Source organism: Pongo pygmaeus, chromosome 4 (genome assembly GCF_028885625.2).
Source record: "Pongo pygmaeus isolate AG05252 chromosome 4, NHGRI_mPonPyg2-v2.0_pri, whole genome shotgun sequence".
Taxonomy (NCBI): Eukaryota; Metazoa; Chordata; class Mammalia; order Primates; family Hominidae; genus Pongo; species Pongo pygmaeus.
The window spans coordinates 169367142-169386208 of record NC_072377.2 but is presented as its reverse complement, the minus strand read 5'-3'; positions in this window follow the sequence as shown (position 1 = coordinate 169386208).

Below are 19067 nucleotides of genomic sequence, written 5' to 3'. Positions count from 1 at the left end.
GAAATAATTTACCATTTTAGAAAAGAAGTCACTGAATCAATGGAAGGTTATTACAACTGCTCCATTCTCTTACAAAGCATCCAAAAAGTGGTAGAAGCTTTTACATTTCCTGGTCCTTTCTCCCCCACAATGTTATCACTCACTAAAAGCTGAGTTAAGGAAGAGAGGGGTGGAAAGATGATTTGCACAGAATGTCTGGTGTTATTTTCTAAAACGTTTGGATACTCTTTTTGTTTCTTGCAGTTATTTAACTGGTAGCTGTATCACTTCTGTTTGAAAAATGTGTGAAGATCCCGCTGTGTGAATTGGAGGACTTGAACAAAGTGAATATGACTACATGAATACTGATTTATTGCTCAACACAATGGTGTCTTAATTGAAGAGCCACCTGTCTAGCAAAAGTAGAACTCTGTCATTAGGTTTACCATTTAAAAAAAAAAACAAGAACATATAATTTTTTTAAAGGTGGAAACTTGTACCACTCCTTTTCCTTAGAAAACAGACTACTTTCTTTTTGTTCATTTGTAAAACATACATTTTTTCATTTTACCAATAATTTGAAAAATGTCCATTATTCATAACTAACTTCTTAATAAAAAACCTAGAGTTCCACAAGAATCAGATAATTGGCAAATACATGTAAAACCTAGTCCGACACAATTTTGTTTGATTTACAAGGAGCCTCTTGTCTTACATTTAAATTTATCCACGTGCCCTACAGTCATCTGTCAGTCTGGGAGAATTTCCAAATAATCAAAATGTCACAGAGTTAGTACTTTTAATTTTTATTTCATCTCCCGCAAGTATGAACTCTGATTGTAATTACTGCTTCATCTGCTCTTGAATGATTTTGTTTTATCAGACAACACAACGCTCTAACGACCACACTGAGGGAGAATAAGAAAACTGTTCAAGATAGGAAACAATAAGAATACCATGTTTGGGGAAGTGGCAAATCACCAGAAACTATAGATTACACAAGTTGCACAATGAAGCCACAATTAAGAGTTAAGTATTTAAGACCCACAACTTACCTCTGCACCCAAGTCACGTGTTGTTTTCTCTGGCCAAAATATTTGATTGGAAGGGAAGAAGCCTAGAGCAAAAAATGTTCTGATGGAAAAGGCAAATTAATCTGCAGAAGAAATATAATGGAATATGATTGATCAATGGAGATAACCATTATTTTATAAGATAATGGAATCTAAGGAATATCCCTCTCTGGCCTCATTCTATCATGCTTCCTAAATACCAATTAGATAAAACATAAATGATCCAGGACTTCCCCTACTTACATCCTTGGTTGGATGGCCTAGGGAAGACTGTTTAGAGTTTAATGATACTTTTATTCTACTTCAGCCAGAGTTTGGCCTTAATGAAAAAGCTTATATAATCCCTGGGATTTATTATGTACTTAATAGGCCTAGTTATGTGATGCTGAACAAATTCTTTAACACTGATACTTTAAATTGCCCCTCTATTAAAACTAGTAGCAACATCTGTTCTACTATGACATGGAGTTATTTTGATGTGGAAATTAGATGGTCTAATTTTTGATAAATCTGAAGTATGAAAATAAGTAGTATTAATTGCTAGCTATTCTTTAAATAATATCTTTCTTAGAAGTCAACTTTCCCTGAAGTTTACAAGCACGACAAGCAGAAGACACAAATTCTGTGAGAAAAAAAGGAAAAAGAAATGAGCAGAGGTGAATGTGGATAAGCATTTTATTGAATAATGGAATTTTGGTAACACTGAAAATCCTAAAGTTTACCTACTTAAAATTTTTTTGTTTAGATGCCACAGCCTGGAATAGTAAACAAGAGTCACACACAATGTCCCCAGTGTCCTACAGTTAATGGGAAGAACGGTGTGAATTAGAACTAAAGTCTCCAGAATCTAAGCCTAATGTCCTTTTCTTTATGCCAATACATCATGTTGCCTTACTTTCTACTTCCCAAGAAACATAAGAATTGGAAGATAAATCTTGTTAGTGTGTAGTGTACATCCCACAGACTCAGAATCATAAGATTTCCAAGTAGGAAATACCCTATGAGTCCATCTAATTTGAAGAATTGTCACACTTTTCCACTCTCCTTGGCAGATGATGATCACCTTTTATGATTAGCTCTAGAGAAAGCAAGGAATATTTTCATTTCTATTTGGATCAACATGAGAAATATCTGGAGGTAGATGATTCTTCTATATGCATGCATGTGATTATAGTTTTACACTCTGGAATGATGTTAAACCCACTTAACACTTCTCATAACACTCATATTTAAACCCCAAGGCTTTGCCATGGGCAAAAAGGCCCAGTATGGTCTGCTTTGTGCCCCAAGTATCTCTCTGAGTCTACACTCTCACTCACTTGGCTCCAGCCACACTCATCTCCCTTCATGCTATAACTCAAGCACGCCAGATGTTTTCCTAAATTGAGGTCTTTTGCTTGCTTCTAGTTCTGCCTAGAAAGTGGCTTCCTTCAAACATGACTTCCTGCCGTTCATCTAGTAGGGCTCTCCTCAAATGTCTCTTTGTTAGAAAAGGCACATTTGAACACCCTATTAAAAACAAGAACCCTCTTCACCCGACTACTGCATCCTCTTACGCTACTTTGCTTGACATTTATTTTATGTGTTTGTTGTGTTTTTCTTTTTTTTTTTGCTTCTTTGCTTTATAAAATATTTTATTTTTCTCAGCACCTAGAACAGTGCCTGGCATATGAAAGAAGAAAAAAACTTTCAAAGAAAGAAATATTAACCTCCCTTAACAAAATAATTTAGTGCAACTTTAGATATTTTATGAAACAATCTAGAAGAAATTCTATTGGAATTATCTTTTTATATGTTTAAAAAGAAATAGCTTGATTTCCCTTAAGTGATAATTATTTCAATCATTTTAATTACTGCATAATAATTCCCAATTGTATTTGGAATTCTTAATTACCAACACGGAATACAACAATGACTTTGTCTATGTGTAACATCTACCTGTAATGATCAATAGTCAATCAATTAAATATTTTTAATAACCAGATGTTTACAAATATATAAAAAAATTCTTCAAGTGTTGACAAAATTAAGAACTTTTTAGGAAGCATCTTATCATGCATATGTGATAAACCTACATATTTGTGATTTACAGATTTGAAACATTTCCTTTTGGTAGCTGGCAGAGATCCCAAAGTTAGTTGCTGCTGATAGTGGTGGTGATGAAGAATTGGTAATTGCAACATCAGTATTCTATGATGAGAGAGGGAACAGGAGGAGAAAGAAGAGACAGAAGAGAAAATGCTATCAGAGGCAAAATACATTTCTTAATTTTAAGAACGGCTAGGAAAAATGGGAGCCTGAAAAATATTAAAATCCCAAACAACAAAAAACCTAAAACATATTCAAGAAGCAGAAAATTGAATAGACCAATAAACAGATAAGAAATTGGAAGGAAAAAAAGTAGTCTGAGAATTGTCTCCCACAATACCCTCAGGTACAGATAGTTTTATAGCCTAGTTCTTTCAAGTTTATTTTAAAAAGTCTTTTATATGTATAGGCCCTGTGGAGCATAAAGGAAAACAAAGAAAGAAAGTTCCCAATCTGTTTTACACACTGAGCATAATACAGGTAAGAAAATCTGAGGCAGAACAAAATCAGAAGACTCCAGACCAACAACAATTACAAACATGGAAGCAAAATGTGAAATAAAGTTTAGCATACTGAATTTACCAATGTATTAAAAGGAGAATATATTTAGTGCAAATTCCAAGAAGAATCTGAAATGAAAGGCTATTTAATTTCAGGACTTAAAAAAATGAATCACAGTATTAAAATATGGGGAACATTTTGCCTGATGATCTGAGTTGATTTTGAGAGTATTTAATAAAATTCTTCATTAAAAAAATACTGAAGACTTATACATCCTAATCATAACAAGGGATATCTAACCCAACTCACTTCCAATGCCATACCTAACAGTGAAACACGTGAAGCAATTTCATTAAAGTCAAGGAATTGGGAAGAACCTTCCCTTTCATCTTTACTATTTAAAAATATTTCAGAATTTCTAGCCCATATTACAAGAATCAAGGAGAAAAACATCACTCTTTGAAGTAAGGGAATCAAATTTTTACTTGCACGTGTTATTAAACACCTAAAATATATGGAGGAAACACCTGGTGAAAAGTCCAGTAAGATACCTGGTTATCAAAAGTACCAAAATAATTTACTTTCTTACACACAAGCAATGATATAATAGAAAATACAATAAAAACTATCAACAATAGCAAAAAATTTGATAAAATATTTTTGATAAAATTAAGAACTAACTAAGGCCTATGTGGAGGTAACCACAAAGTGTAACTAAAGGATATTAGAACAAAATTTAAAAATTAGGAAGCATGCATATTCCTGGATAGTCAAATTTAATATTGTCAAGATATCAATCCTGTGACACTGATTTCTACATTTGATGTAATGTCAACAATATATAGTTTGCTATGGTTATCTGCTCTTTTGTTCTCAAATGAATATGAAAATAATGTCATTAAATTCTCTAAAATAGTTTTAGAGATGTTATTGGTATTTCATCCAGTAGTTCTGTTGGTTGTTCTGGTTGGTTTTGCAGGAAAATGGAAAAAAAAAATCAGCAGTAAGTCATAGACAAGCTCATCAGCATTCTTTTACCATCATTTATTTAAGTATGTCTGGGGGTTATATAACTTGCACAGATAACCAATTAAAGAGCAAAAAGAAAAAAAAAAGAAATCAAAATCAGTGTGTGACTTTATTAAGTTCTACAAAATTTACAGATAGACTAATTAAATAATTTACTCAATTTACATTTATATGACACCAACTTTGTAACCTTTCTGAGCTAAAATTTAGAGGTATAAAGATGTCTTAATTAAAGAGTCATAGGGAGAGTTGTACATATCAGTTGATGCCAAATGATGGGTCTGTAACGAATATTTATCCATGTAATTCTAGAGTTTACAGTCTTAGTTCCAAAGCAACTGAATAGTTCTATAACTTTCTAGTTTGGATAAATGCTATTAAGCACTTGTAATTGTGAGCTTATTGCTCTTCCCCATTCCCTTTAACAGCTAGCAACATTTTGACAATAGTAAAATTATGCCTTATATATTTAAAGAACTAAACCAAATATGCAAGTTAAAATCAATGCAATAAAATAAGTGTTGGCCAGTGCAACTTTCATCTCTCCTTTTTAATATCAGTAGACCACCAAGTAATAAGAACTTCTTACTCTAGGAAATATATAGATGAGTGGACATTCTTGTGTACTTTGGCTGTCTGCTTCTGAATGAAAACTTAAGTGTTTCTCTCTTTAGGGATTCAAAGCATCCTGCATTTTAATTCATTTATGTACAAATCCAAAGGGAAAACATTTTTCATTTGCCAGTAGAACAAGTTAATTTTGAGAGAGTAGTTTAATTTAGATTAAACAAATGTAGGTTGTTAGCTGAAAGGCATAAAGCTCTAAAAGCAAATTAGTGGCAGGATAATTGCTGTTGTGAAAAATATTTTCTTGCGCATAAGCCCACTACTGTACATTCTAAAATAAGCTTCAAATATCCCCATCTTTACAAGAAATTCATAGAATAACAAAATAAGAAGAACCTTAATTCCCAAATATTTACCAGACCATTGTGGCAATTCGTTTGCTTATTTATTTGAAAATGGAAAAGTGTTTAGGCTAAGAAAATGAATTTTAAAAACATAAACTTGTGTTTGTAAAAATACTGATTTAAAAATGAAATTCCTTTCCCTTTGTATTAAACCTGAGTATCAACAATGGAAAGTGAAGCAATCAACATGAATATGAGTGGGAGGTGTTCTGATTGACAGATATCAGGACAAGATAAAAAGAAGATACATGAGGACTGGAATCATAACTGTGTGTATGCATTTATTTTTTGTAACTGGAAAGAGAAGTGGTATCAGCTATGTCAATTAGTAGGAGGTGTTTTTATTAATAAGAAATAGTCTAAAGGAAACATATTTGTGGAGTAAAGGATTAGAAGATTTAGGCTCTGTCTTCTAAAAGAGAAACCTCTACACACTTACTTTCTCCCAGATTCTAGGGCTAGAAGCTAATGTGATACAGTATGACTGTAGTTGAGGCAAAATCCTTCCGTTTAATATCAAGAGATGGTGACATGACGTTGAATCTCATCTCAAGAACTTCAAATGTTTCTTTTTTTGAATCGATAGTAAGATATTTAGTTTTACAATTGCAAGGAAACTTTAAATGATGGTTTCAGTCTAGCTGACCTGTGTGATATAAGTGTGATATAATATATCACACTTATAGTGAATTTTAAATATTTGAAATACACGCATCCTAATAATCTGTATCCTGGGGAAGGATTAAGGAGAAATATAAATAAGGCTGGATGATAGATTAATCTTTTGGGGAAATAATTACAAAACAGATAGTTGTTAGTATATGCACACCTGTAAACAATTTGTGACATGCTAGAATTACTGAAAAGTACGTAGGTGAAATAACACCTATCTCACTTCATAGGGTGGTATGTTTTATGTAAAGCCTCTTCTGTCCCCTGTGGCTAATATTACCCATAATCTTTAAAGAAGTGTCAAAGCAATATTTTCTGGTTATAAAAACTTGAAAACATTCTGAGAGACCCTAGTTTTAGTATTTATATGTGGGTGTGTTACTTTTTAATGGAAAGTCAATCATTTGCCAATGTAGCTTTGAAAAATAGTTGGGCTCATCCTCTCTGTGCTTTCCTTATTTTTAAAAAATCTTTAAAGTAGAGTAAAAACATAACTACTTTGCAGTTAAAAAAACGAACATTAAATGAGCAGGATATAAGCCCTTTGTATTTGAGATAAAGATATACATAATACATAGTATATATATTATTATGCATTATTACTGATGAACACATAATCATAAATGTATAGATGTATGTCAATATACATATATATGCTTATATATATATATATGCCTTTATCGTTAACTATTTTTAAATAGGTATCTGAGTAGCATGTGTTACATGAAGCTGGATAATAAAGAAAGGCTAATCTTGACACTTGATTAAGAGGTCACTCTATGAATTTCAAAGGAAGTATAAAGCCATCTTCAGTGAGTAGATCAGTGTTCTACCTCCCTGTCAGACAGAGATGACATACAGGTTAAGATTATACCAAATCCTTCCTCTGTTACTTGTATGATCTTATTAAGAAGGTTATTTAATCTCTAGTTTTAAAATAAACTATATTAACTTTTTTCATATATTTATTGAGGGGGTTGGTTATTGGTATAATTTATGTAAAGAATAGAACAGTGCTTAATTAATGTTTACATATTATTGTTGTTACTGTTATTGCACACGGGGCTGCCTTATCCAGTTTTCATTACGGCTAGGTAGCAAATAATGGGCTGAGTTGTGATCAAGTAAAAAAGGAAAAATGGACATGATCCTAGCAAATATCATTTCGCAAATCCTTTTTATAAAATTTCTCAGTCATTTTACTCAGAGAAAAAATTCGAGGTTTAAAATACATGTAATTAGCAGGACTATTAATTGGACTGAATACGTCTTTTCGCAGTTTATAAAATAATTTCCCAGATGAATAGTTTTTATAAAATCATGACTCAGAACTAGATATGTAACTCCAATTTATATTAACGTTTTCTTCCAGTTTAACAAAATGTATTGGAAGTTAACTTCACAACATTTTTAAACATCTCCAGATTCAACATTGCCCTCTATTTTCCAAATTGTCAAGATTTACTTTGACAGCTTAAGCTATGGGACAGAAAACACAGCTGAGAATATAACTAAAAGCCAAAATAGAAATGCTCAGGTCCTTGGGTTGGTTTGCTTTGGGTCATCTATCTTCCTTTCTTTCTTTCCTTTCTTTCCTTTTTTTTCCTCCCTCCTTCCCTCCCTTCTTTCCTCTCTTTCTCTCTCTTTCTCTTTCCCTTCCTCCCTCCCATCCTCCTTCCCTCCTTCCCTCCCTCCCTTCCTTTCCTTCCTTTACTTCTTTTTCTTTATTTCTCCCTCTCTTTCTTTCCCTTGAGACAAATGCACTTCTGCCTGGAATTGCTTAAATGCAGCAGAACTCTATGCTATCTTTAAAAACAGTACCCTCTTTGGGAGGCCGAGGTGGGCTGATCACCTGAGGTCAGGAGTTCAAGACCAGTCTAACTAACATGATGAAACCCTGTCGCTACTAAAACAAACAAACAAACAAACAAAAAAACACAAAACAAAAATTAGCCAGGTTTGGTGGCACAAACCTGTAATCCCAGCTATTTGGGAGGCTGAGACAAGAGAATTGCTTATGTCTATATATATAGCTATATCTACATCATCTGTCTATCTCTACATCTGGCTATAATTTGCATTTATTAGCACAGAAGTCTTAATCTCCCAGACACACTCAATAATTAGGACTGCTAGCATGATAGTTTACAAACTCAGTTGTGTTTCTTTTTTAAGCATAATTACTCTTTATTTAAAAAGAAAACTCATTTGTCTTAATCTTCACCTTCTCAACTCATCAAATATTTTCTTTATCTTGTGATGTTATAAAGTTTCTAAAGAGAGCAAATTATCTGTTTCTAAACTTTGAAAATATTTTGTAAAAATTTAAATGTTTGCAGGATACTCCTATAAGCTTTTTCTCAAATCACAGGTACATTATAAGCATTTTATTTAATTAATTTTGTCTTATGGCTTTAGGGATACAAATGCAGTTGTGTTACATGCATAGAAACACAACTGTGCAGTAGTAAAGTCTGGGATTTTAGTGTAACCATCATCGGATAGTGTACATTGTACCGAATAGGTGGTATTTCATACCTCACTCCTCTCCTACCCTTCACCTTTTGGGATCCCCAGTATCTATTATCCCACTCTGTATGTCTATGTGTACCCACTGTTTGACTCCTACTTATAAAAGTTAGAACACGTGGTTTTTGACTTTTGTTTCTGGGTCATTTCACTAAGGATAATGGCTTCAGTTCCATTCATGTTGCTGTAAAAGACAGGATTTTATTCTTTTTTATGGCTGAGTAGTATTCCATGGAATGTTGATGCACAGGTTGATTCCATGACTTTGCTACTGTGATTAGTGCTGTGATAAACATACAAGTGCAGCTGATTTTTTGATAAAATTATTTCTTTTCCTTTGAATAGATATCCAGTAGTGGGATTGTTGGATTGAAGGGTAGTTCTACTTTTAATTCTCTGAGAAATTGCCATAGTGTTTATCATATAGGTTGTACTAATTTGCATTCCCACCAAGAGTGTATAACCATTCCCTTTTCTCTGCATCCTCACCAACATCAGTTGTTTATTGACTTTTTTAATAGTAGTCATTCTGACTATTGTTAGATGGTATGTCCTGGTTTTAATTTGCATTTCTCTGACAATTAGTGATGCTGAGCATTTTTTTCGTATGTTTGTTGGCTGCTTATCAACAAACGTAACAGTTGTCTGTTCATATCCTTTACACAAAACATTTCCCAAGCCCTCTTTGCAGACCATGTTACAAGACAGAAAAAAAAAATCAATCAAATTTCAGACCTTTGGACTTATTTCAACACAAACCAGTATATACACATACTGGTTTTCTGGTTAATTATTTTTATTTTTGTGCTTTAAAAAAGTATTAAATTCATAAAACTAGTGTTTCTAAGAGAACAAGTCAATTTTGGTGAACTTTTTGGATTTTCTGTAACACAGAACACTAAACCCTAAATTGACAAGAGCTTACATATCATTTCTATAAATTCAGGATATCTGAAAATGAGAGTTGATTACAGTATATCCTTAATGATGAAGGAAATTTTGCCTAATGTTCCATAAATAGGTTGCAGATAATCTATTTGAACTTATCTAAGGTAATTTATCACAACTATTTGAATGCATGTGGCATTCAAATTCTCATTTAAGCAGACTAATTTTTATTTTGACCTGCTAGTTATATTTGAAAGAACAATATTTGCATTTTCTTTAATGCGTCCTGAGATATAGGACAATTCCCATTAAAACATTTGTATTAATAACGTTTTACTATAACTGAACCATTTCTAGTTATTTTGGGGCATTTAAGTTTATATTCTAAATAGATGTATTTTAAAGTATTCTTAGAATAATATTACCTTTTTGGGAATTATAAGAAATTCTGCCATAGCCTTAAATTCACTGAGAAGCAAGAATTAACACCACAGGATATTCTCTTAACTCAAACTTTTATTTTACTTTAAAAAAAGTTTTCTACATAAATAATTGAAACGATTATTTTGCTTTTCATAAATTGAATAGATGACTAAATGAATTATTTGGCTTCATTTTAGAAAGAACTACATCTTTGAAGTGATTAGCATATAATAATATTAAAAATTAGTTTGATCAGAGGAATTATGTCAGCAAGATGTCAGAATGGGAGTTCCCTAGCTTCACTCCCCACAACACAGAAACCCAACTTGCAACTACCCACTGGCAGGGTTACTACCTTGAATATCCCAGGATTCATGAATGAATTAAACTAAGACACCCCCTCAGACCTCAGAAGCAAGATAAAGCTTTCATCAAATGCTTAGATAATGTGTTCCCCATGACTGTAACCGTGCTTTCCAAAGTTGGCACAGTGCTACACGCAGAAAAATCCCTTGAACCTATGGTTTCTACAAAGGAGAAAGAATTGGAGATAGACACCCAGCTTCCCTATCATTTTGGGATCCTTTGCAGGAAGCTCACTTCTATCACATACCCCTGTAATCATGGGAAGTGACAGCAACCCTAGATCACCTGGGCTCAGTGAGAAACAAAGAATGGGGATAAAGCTCACAGGAACCAGCATGAATCTTGATGGCAGTACTGTTGGTTGAATTGGCAGAACTGCTGGTTGTATTGCTAGGTGTAGGTGGCCACTGAAATGGCTGAAGCACCCACTGCAACAGGCTTACTATTAAGTAACATTCCCAGATAAAACCAGACTACAAAACCTGGCATAAGTACCTATTTCTTCAATGTGCAGACACTGATGTTTGACCACAAGGAACAAGAACATTCAGGAAAACAAGATGTAATTAAACAAACAAAATAAATGAGACACCCATGAGTACCCTAAAGAGTTAGACTAAAAAATTAAAATATCTTTTTTTAAGGAAGCTCAGCAAAATTCAATAAAATTCAGAGAAACAATTCAGAAATGTATGAAAGAAATTTAACAGAAAGAAAAAAATTTTTAGCATGAAGGGTTGTTGAATTTTGTCAAAGGCCTTTTCTGCATCTATTGAGATAATCACGTGGTTTTTGTCTTTGGTTCTGTTTATATGCTGGATTACATTTATTGATTTGCATATATTGAACCAGCCTTGCATCCCAGGGATGAAGCCCACATGATCATGGTGGATAAGCTTTTTGATGTGCTGCTGGATTCTGTTTGCCAGTATTTTATTCAGGATTTTTGCATCAATGTTCATCAAGGATGTTGGTCTAAAATTCTCTTTTTTTGTTGTGTCTGTGCCAGGCTTTGGTATCAGGATGATGCTGGCCTCATAAAATGAGTTAGGGAGGATTCCCTCTTTTTCTATTGATTGGAATAGTTTCAGAAGGAATGGTATCAGCTCCTCCTTGTACCTCTGATAGAATTCGGCTGTGAACCCATCTGGTCCTGGACTTTTTTTGGTTGGTAAGCTATTGATTATTGCCACAATTTCAGCTCCTGTTATTGGTCTATGGGACGTATCTCAAAATAATAAGAGCTATTTATGACAAACCCACAGCCAATATCATACTGAATGGGCAAAAACTGGAAGCATTCCCTTTGAAAACTGGCACAAGACAGGGATGCCCTCTCTTACCACTTCTATTCAACATAGTGTTGGAAGTTCTGGCCAGGGCAATTAGGCAGGAGAAGGAAATCAAGGGTATTCAAGTACGAAAAGAGGAAGTCAAATTGTCCTTGTTTGCAGATGACATGATAGTATATCTAGAAAACCCCATTGTCTCAGCCCAAAATCTCCTTGAGCTGATAAGCAACTTCAGCAAAGTCTCAGGATACAAAATCAATGTACAAAAATCACAAGCATTCTTATACATCAATAACAGACAGAGAGCCAAATCATGAGTGAACTCCCATTCACAATTGCTTCAAAGAGAATAAAATACCTAGGAATCCAACTTACAAGGGATGTGAAGGACCTCTTCAAGGAGAACTACAAACCACTGCTCAAGGAAATAAAAGAGGATACAAACAAATGGAAGAACATTCCATGCTCATGGGTAGGAAGAATCAATATCATGAAAATGGCCATCCTTCCCAAGGTAATTTACAGATTCAATGCCATCCCCATCAAGTTACCTATGACTTTCTTCACAGAATTGGAAAAAACTACTTTAAAGTTCATATGGAACCAAAAAAGAGCCCACATCGCCAAGTCAATCCTAAGCCAAAAGAACAAAGCTGGAGGCATCACACTACCTGACTTCAAACTATACTACAAGGCTACAGTAACCAAAACAGCATGGTACTGGTACCAAAACAGAGATATAGATCAATGGAACAGAACAGAGCCGTCAGAAATAATGCCACATATCTACAACTATCTGATCTTTGACAAACCTGACAAAAACAAGAAATGGGGAAAGGATTCCCTATTTAATAAATGGTGCTGGGAAAACTGGCTAGCCATATGTAGAAAGCTGAAACTGGATCCCTTCCTTACACCTTATACAAAAATCAATTCAAGATGGATTAAAGACTTAAATGTTAGACCTAAAACCATAAAAACCCTAGAAGAAAACCTAGGCATTACCATTCAGGACATAGGCATGGGCAAGGACTTCATGTCTAAAACACCAAAAGCTATGGCAACAAAAGCCAAAATTGACAAATGGGATCTAATTAAACTAAAGAGCTTCTGCACAGCAAAGGAAACTACCATCAGAGTGAACAGGCAACCTACAAAATGGGAGAAAATTTTTGCAACCTACTCATCTGACAAAGGGCTAATATCCAGAATCTACAATGAACTCAAACAAATTTACAAGAAAAAAACAAACAACCCCATCAAAAAGTGGGCGAAGGACATGAACAGACACTTCTCAAAAGAAGACATTTATGCAGCCAAAAAACACATGAAAAAATGCTCACCATCACTGGCCATCAGAGAAATGCCAATCAAAACCACAATGAGATACCATCTCACACCAGTTAGAATGGCAATCATTAAAAAGTCAGGAAACAACAGATGCTGGAGAGGATGTGGAGAAATAGGAACACTTTTACACTGTTGGTGGGACTGTAAACTAGTTCAACCCTTGTGGAAGTCAGTGTGGTGATTCCTCAGGGATCTAGAACTAGAAATTCCATTTGACCCAGCCATCCCATTACTGGGTATATACCCAAAGGACTATAAATCATGCTGCTATAAAGACACATGCACACGTATGTTTATTGCAGCATTATTCACAATAGCAAAGACTTGGAACCAACCCAAATGTCCAACAATCATAGACTGGATTAAGAAAATGTGGCACATATACACCATGGAATACTATGCAGCCATAAAAAATGATGAGTTCATGTCCTTTGTAGGGACATGGATGAAATTGGAAATCATCATTCTCAGTAAACTATCGCAAGAACAAAAAACCAAACACTGCATATTCTCACTCATAGGTGGGAATTGAACAATGAGAACACATGGTCACAGGAAGGGGAACATCACACTTCAGGGACTGTTGTGGGGTGGGGGGAGAGGGGAGGGATAGCATTGGGAGATATACCTAATGCTAGATGACAAGTTGGTGGGTGCAGCGCACCAGCATGGCACATGTATACATATGTAACTTACCTGCACGTTGCGCACATGTACCATAGAGCCTAAAGTATAATAATAATAATAATAATAATAATAATAAAAAGAAAAAAATAAAATAAAAATAAAAATATTAATTTATTATGGGAAAAAAAGAAAAAAATTTAAAAAAACTGAAATCTTGTAGCTGAAAATACAATAAATGAAATGAAAAGTGCAATAGACAGCATCAACAGCAGAACTAATTAAACTGAAGAAAGGATGTGTGAACTTGGAGGTAGGTTCTGTCTATAAAGACAGAAGACAAACAAAAGAATAAAAAGGAATGAAGAAAGCTTATGTGACTTATGGCACAACATTTAAAAATCACATTTTCAAGTATTAGTTTTAAAGAAGGGGTAGAAAAAGACAAAGTAGTAAAAAGAATATTTAAATAATAGCAGAAAACATTCCAAACATGGAGAGAGATATACATATCCAGATCCAATCCAAATAAGATTACCCCAAGACATATTATAATCAAATTGTGAAGGATCAAAGAGAAAGAGGGGATCCTAAAAGCAGCTAGAAAAAAGAAGCAAACAATAAATAAATGAGGTCTAATACATCCAGCAGCAGATTTATCTGCAAAAATCTTACAGGCTATGAGTAAATGAAATGATATATTGAATGTTCTGAGGAAAAAAATAAACCTGGTAACCAAAAATTTATACCCAGCAAAACTATTCTTCAGAAATAAAGGAACAATAAAGATTTTCTCAAACAGCTCAGGGAATTTATCACCACCAGACCTGCCTTACAAAAAAAGGCTAAAGGGAGTTCTATAAGCTGAAAGTAAAGTATGCTAGCAAGAAACACTAAAACATCTGAAATTGTAAAACTCACTGGTAAAAGGAAGTACAAATTCAGAATAATATTGTTATTGTGATGTGTAAGTTACCTGCACCTTTAATATAAAGGTTTAAAGCCAAAATTCTTAAAATAATATAAACACAATGATTTGTCAATGATAGGCAACATAAAAAGATTTAAATTGAGGTATCAAAAATTCAAGAGGTTGGGGGGATTGGAATAAAAGTGTACAGTTTGATTTTTCTTTTGTGATCAAAGGTAACTTGTCATTAACCTGTTATAACCATAAGAAGATTTTTGTAAGCCTCAGGGTAGCAAAGCAAAAATTTATAATAAATACACAAAAAGTAAAAAGTTATTAATTAAAACATACTACTAGATGAAAATATTTAACTGCAAAGGAAGACAGTAAGAGAGAAATAAAAGAAGAAAAGATCAATAAAACAAATAGAAAACAATTAATAAAATGGCAGTAGTAAGTCCTTACCTGTCAGCAATTATCTTAAATGTAAATGGGTTAAATTCTCTAATCAAAAGACAAGAATGGATGAAAAGACAAGGAAAAAATTAAGTCAAGACTGAACTATGTGCTGCCTACAAGGGACTCACTTCACCTATAAGGACACATAGACTGAGAGTGAAGGGATGGAAAAAGATATTTCATTCAAATGGAAATCAAAGGAGAGCAGTAGTAGCTATTCTTATATCAGATAAAATTAATTTTAAATAAAAAACTCTATAAAGAGGCCAAAAAGGTCATCATACAATAATAAAGTGGTCAATTTAGTATGAGGACGTAATAGTTATAAGTATATATGCACTCAACATTGGAGCACCTAAATATATTAGGCAAATATTAATAGATCTGAAGACAGAGAGAGACTGTGATAAAATACAGGTTGAATATCCCTTAATCTGAAATGCCTGGGACCAGAAATATTTCAGATTTTAGATTTTTTTCAGATTTAAAAATATTTGCATTATACTATTTGAGCATCCCAAATACGAAAATTTAAAGTCTTAAACGATCCAATGAGCATTTTCTTAGAGTGTCATGTTGGTGCTCAAAAAGTTCAGATATTGGAGCATTTCAGGTTTCAGATTTCTGAATTTGAGATGTTGAACCTGTAATACTAGCAGATATAACACCACATTTTCACCAGTGGACAGATTATCCAGACAGAAAATCAAGGATACATGGGACTTAAACTATACTCTAGTCCAAAAATACCTTACAGACACTTAAAGAACATTCTATCCAACAGCCACAGAATACACATTCTCAACTGTCCATGAAATATTCTCCAGGACAGATCACTTGCTAGGCCATAAAACAAGTCTTAACAAATATAAGAAGATTGAAAGCATATCAAGTGTCTTTCCTAATCACAATGGTATAAAACTAGAATCCATAACAGGAGAACTTTGAAAACTTTATAATTACATGAAAATTAAGCAACATGCTCCTGAGTAGCAAATGCATTAATGAAGATATTAAAAGGAAAATTAAAAAATATATTTAGCTAAATGAAAATGGAAACATAATATATTAAAACCTATGGAATACAAGCAAAGCAATATTAAGATGGGAAATCTATAGCAATAAATGTCTGCATCAAAAAGAAGAAAGATCTCAAATAAGCAACCAAATGTTGCACCTGAGGGAATTAGAAAAACAGGAACAAGTTATATCCAAAATTAGTAAAGAAAAAAATAAATAAAGATTAGAATGGAAATAAATGAAATAGATATTAAACAATCAAAAGATTAAGAAAACAAAGAGTTGGTTTTCTGAAAAGATACAATCGACAAACCTGTAGATAGACTAAGAAAAAAAGAAATGTCTCAAATAAGTAAAATCAGAGATGAAAAAGGAAACATTACAACTGATACATTAGGGAAAAAAAGGATCATATGAGACTACTATGAAAAATTCTATATGAAAATTTGAATTACCTAGAAAAATAGATTAATTCCTGGACACATACAACCCACCAAGATAGAAGTATGAATAAACAGAAAATCTGAACAAATAATGATAGAAACATTGAATCAGTAATAAAAAGTCTCCCATCAAAGAATGCCAAAAACCTGATGAATTTACTGCTGAATTATACTAAACATTTAAAGAACTAATGCTAAATCTTTTTGAACTATTCCAAAAAAATTGAAGAGCAGGGAACACTGTCAAATTCCTTCTATAGGCCCAGCATTACCCTGATAGCAAAACCAGACAAAAGCACACAAAACAACAACAGCAAGAAAACTACAGATCAATATCTCTGATGAACAAAGATATAAAAATCTTCAACCAAATACTAGCACACCAAATTCAATAGCATATTAAAAATATCATTCACCATAATCATGTAGGATTCATCCCAAGGATGAAAGGATGTCTCAATGTATGCAAATCAATAAATATGATAATTTACATCAACAAGATAAAAGACAAAATCATACGATCATTTCAATAGATGAAGAAAAAGCATTTGGAAAATTTCAAAACCATTTCAGTAAAAAAGAAAAAAAACCTCTCAACAACTTAGGTATAGAAATAATGTAGTCCAACAGAGTAAAGACTATATATGACAGACGCACAGCCAACATCATACTGAACACGGAAAAGTTGAAAGCTTTTCTTCTAAGATGTGGGGCAAGACAAGGATGCCTATTTTCACCACTTCTATTGAATCACTGGAAGTTCTACATAGAGCACTTGGTCAAGAGAAAGAAATAAATGCATCCACATTGGAAACAAAGGCATTAAATTGTCTCTGTGTGCAAATGACATGCATATATATATATATATACACACACACACACAAACACACACACATATATACATATACTAATATATATACACACACACATATATGCCAAACATTCCACCAAGAGTCCACCAAAAACTATTTTATATATATATACACACACATATGTGTATATATGTATATACACACACACATATGTGTATATATGTATATACACACACATATGTGTATACATGTATATACACACACACGTGTATACATGTATATACACACACACGTGTATACATGTATATACACACACGTGTATACATGTATATATACACACACGTGTATACATGTATATATACACACACGTGTATACATGTATATATACACACACGTATATATATGTATATATACATATATATGTGTATATATACACATATGTGTGTGCTTGTGTGTGTATGTGTATATATATATATGCCAAACGTTCCACCAAGAGTCCACCAAAAACTATTAGAAATAATACATACATTTAGTAAAGTTGCAGGATACAAAGTCAACATAAAAAAATTGGTAGCATTTCTATGCACTAAGAAAAAACTATCTAAAAAAGAAATCAAGAAATCCATCTCATTTACAATAGCTACATAAAATAAAATAACTGTGAATAAACTTAATCAAGGAGGTTAAAGTTCTCTACAATAAAAAATATAAAACATTGATGAAAGAAATTGAAGAAGACAAAAATAAATATAAAGATAATTCTGTATTCATGGATTGGAAGAAATAATATTGTTAAAACATCTCTACTATCCTAAGCAATCTACATATTCAGTGCAATTTCTATCAAAAGACCAATGATACCCTTCACAGAAGTAGAAAAAAAACCTAAAATTCATATAAAACCACAAAAGACCAGGAATAGTCAAAGTTATCCTGAGCAAAAAGAGCCAAGTTGGAGGCACCTTACCTGACTTCAAAATATACTACAAAGCTATAGTAACCAAAACAGCATGGTAGTGGCATCAATGGCAATGCATAGACCAATGAAACAGGATAGAGAGCCCAGAAATAAATCCAAGCATTTACAACCAACTGATTTTTGACAAAGATGACAAGAACACAATGTGCAAATGACAATCTCTTCAGAAAAATGGTACTGGAAAAACTGGACATCCACATGCAGAAGAACAAAATTAGAATTTTATCTCTCATCATATACGAGAAAAAACTCAAAATGGAATACAAACTTGAAATTGCCAAAAGAAAACACAGGAGAAATCTTCGTAACATTGGTTCGGGCAAGGATTTTCTGGATAGGACCTGAAAAGCACAGGCAACAAAAGCAAAAATAGATAAATGTTATTACATAAAACTAAAAATCTTCTGCATGGCAAAGGAAACAATCGACAAAATGTAGAGACAACTCACAGAATGGGAAAAAATACTTCCAAACTATACATCTGATAAGAAGTTAATATCCAAAATATGTAAGAAATTCAAACGTCTCAATAACAAGAAAAATCCAACCTGATAAAAAGATGGGCAAAAGACCTGAATAGACATTTCTCAAAAGAAGATGTACAAACCGCCAATAGGTGTGTCAAAAGAAGTTCAACATCAATAGTCATGAGGGAAATG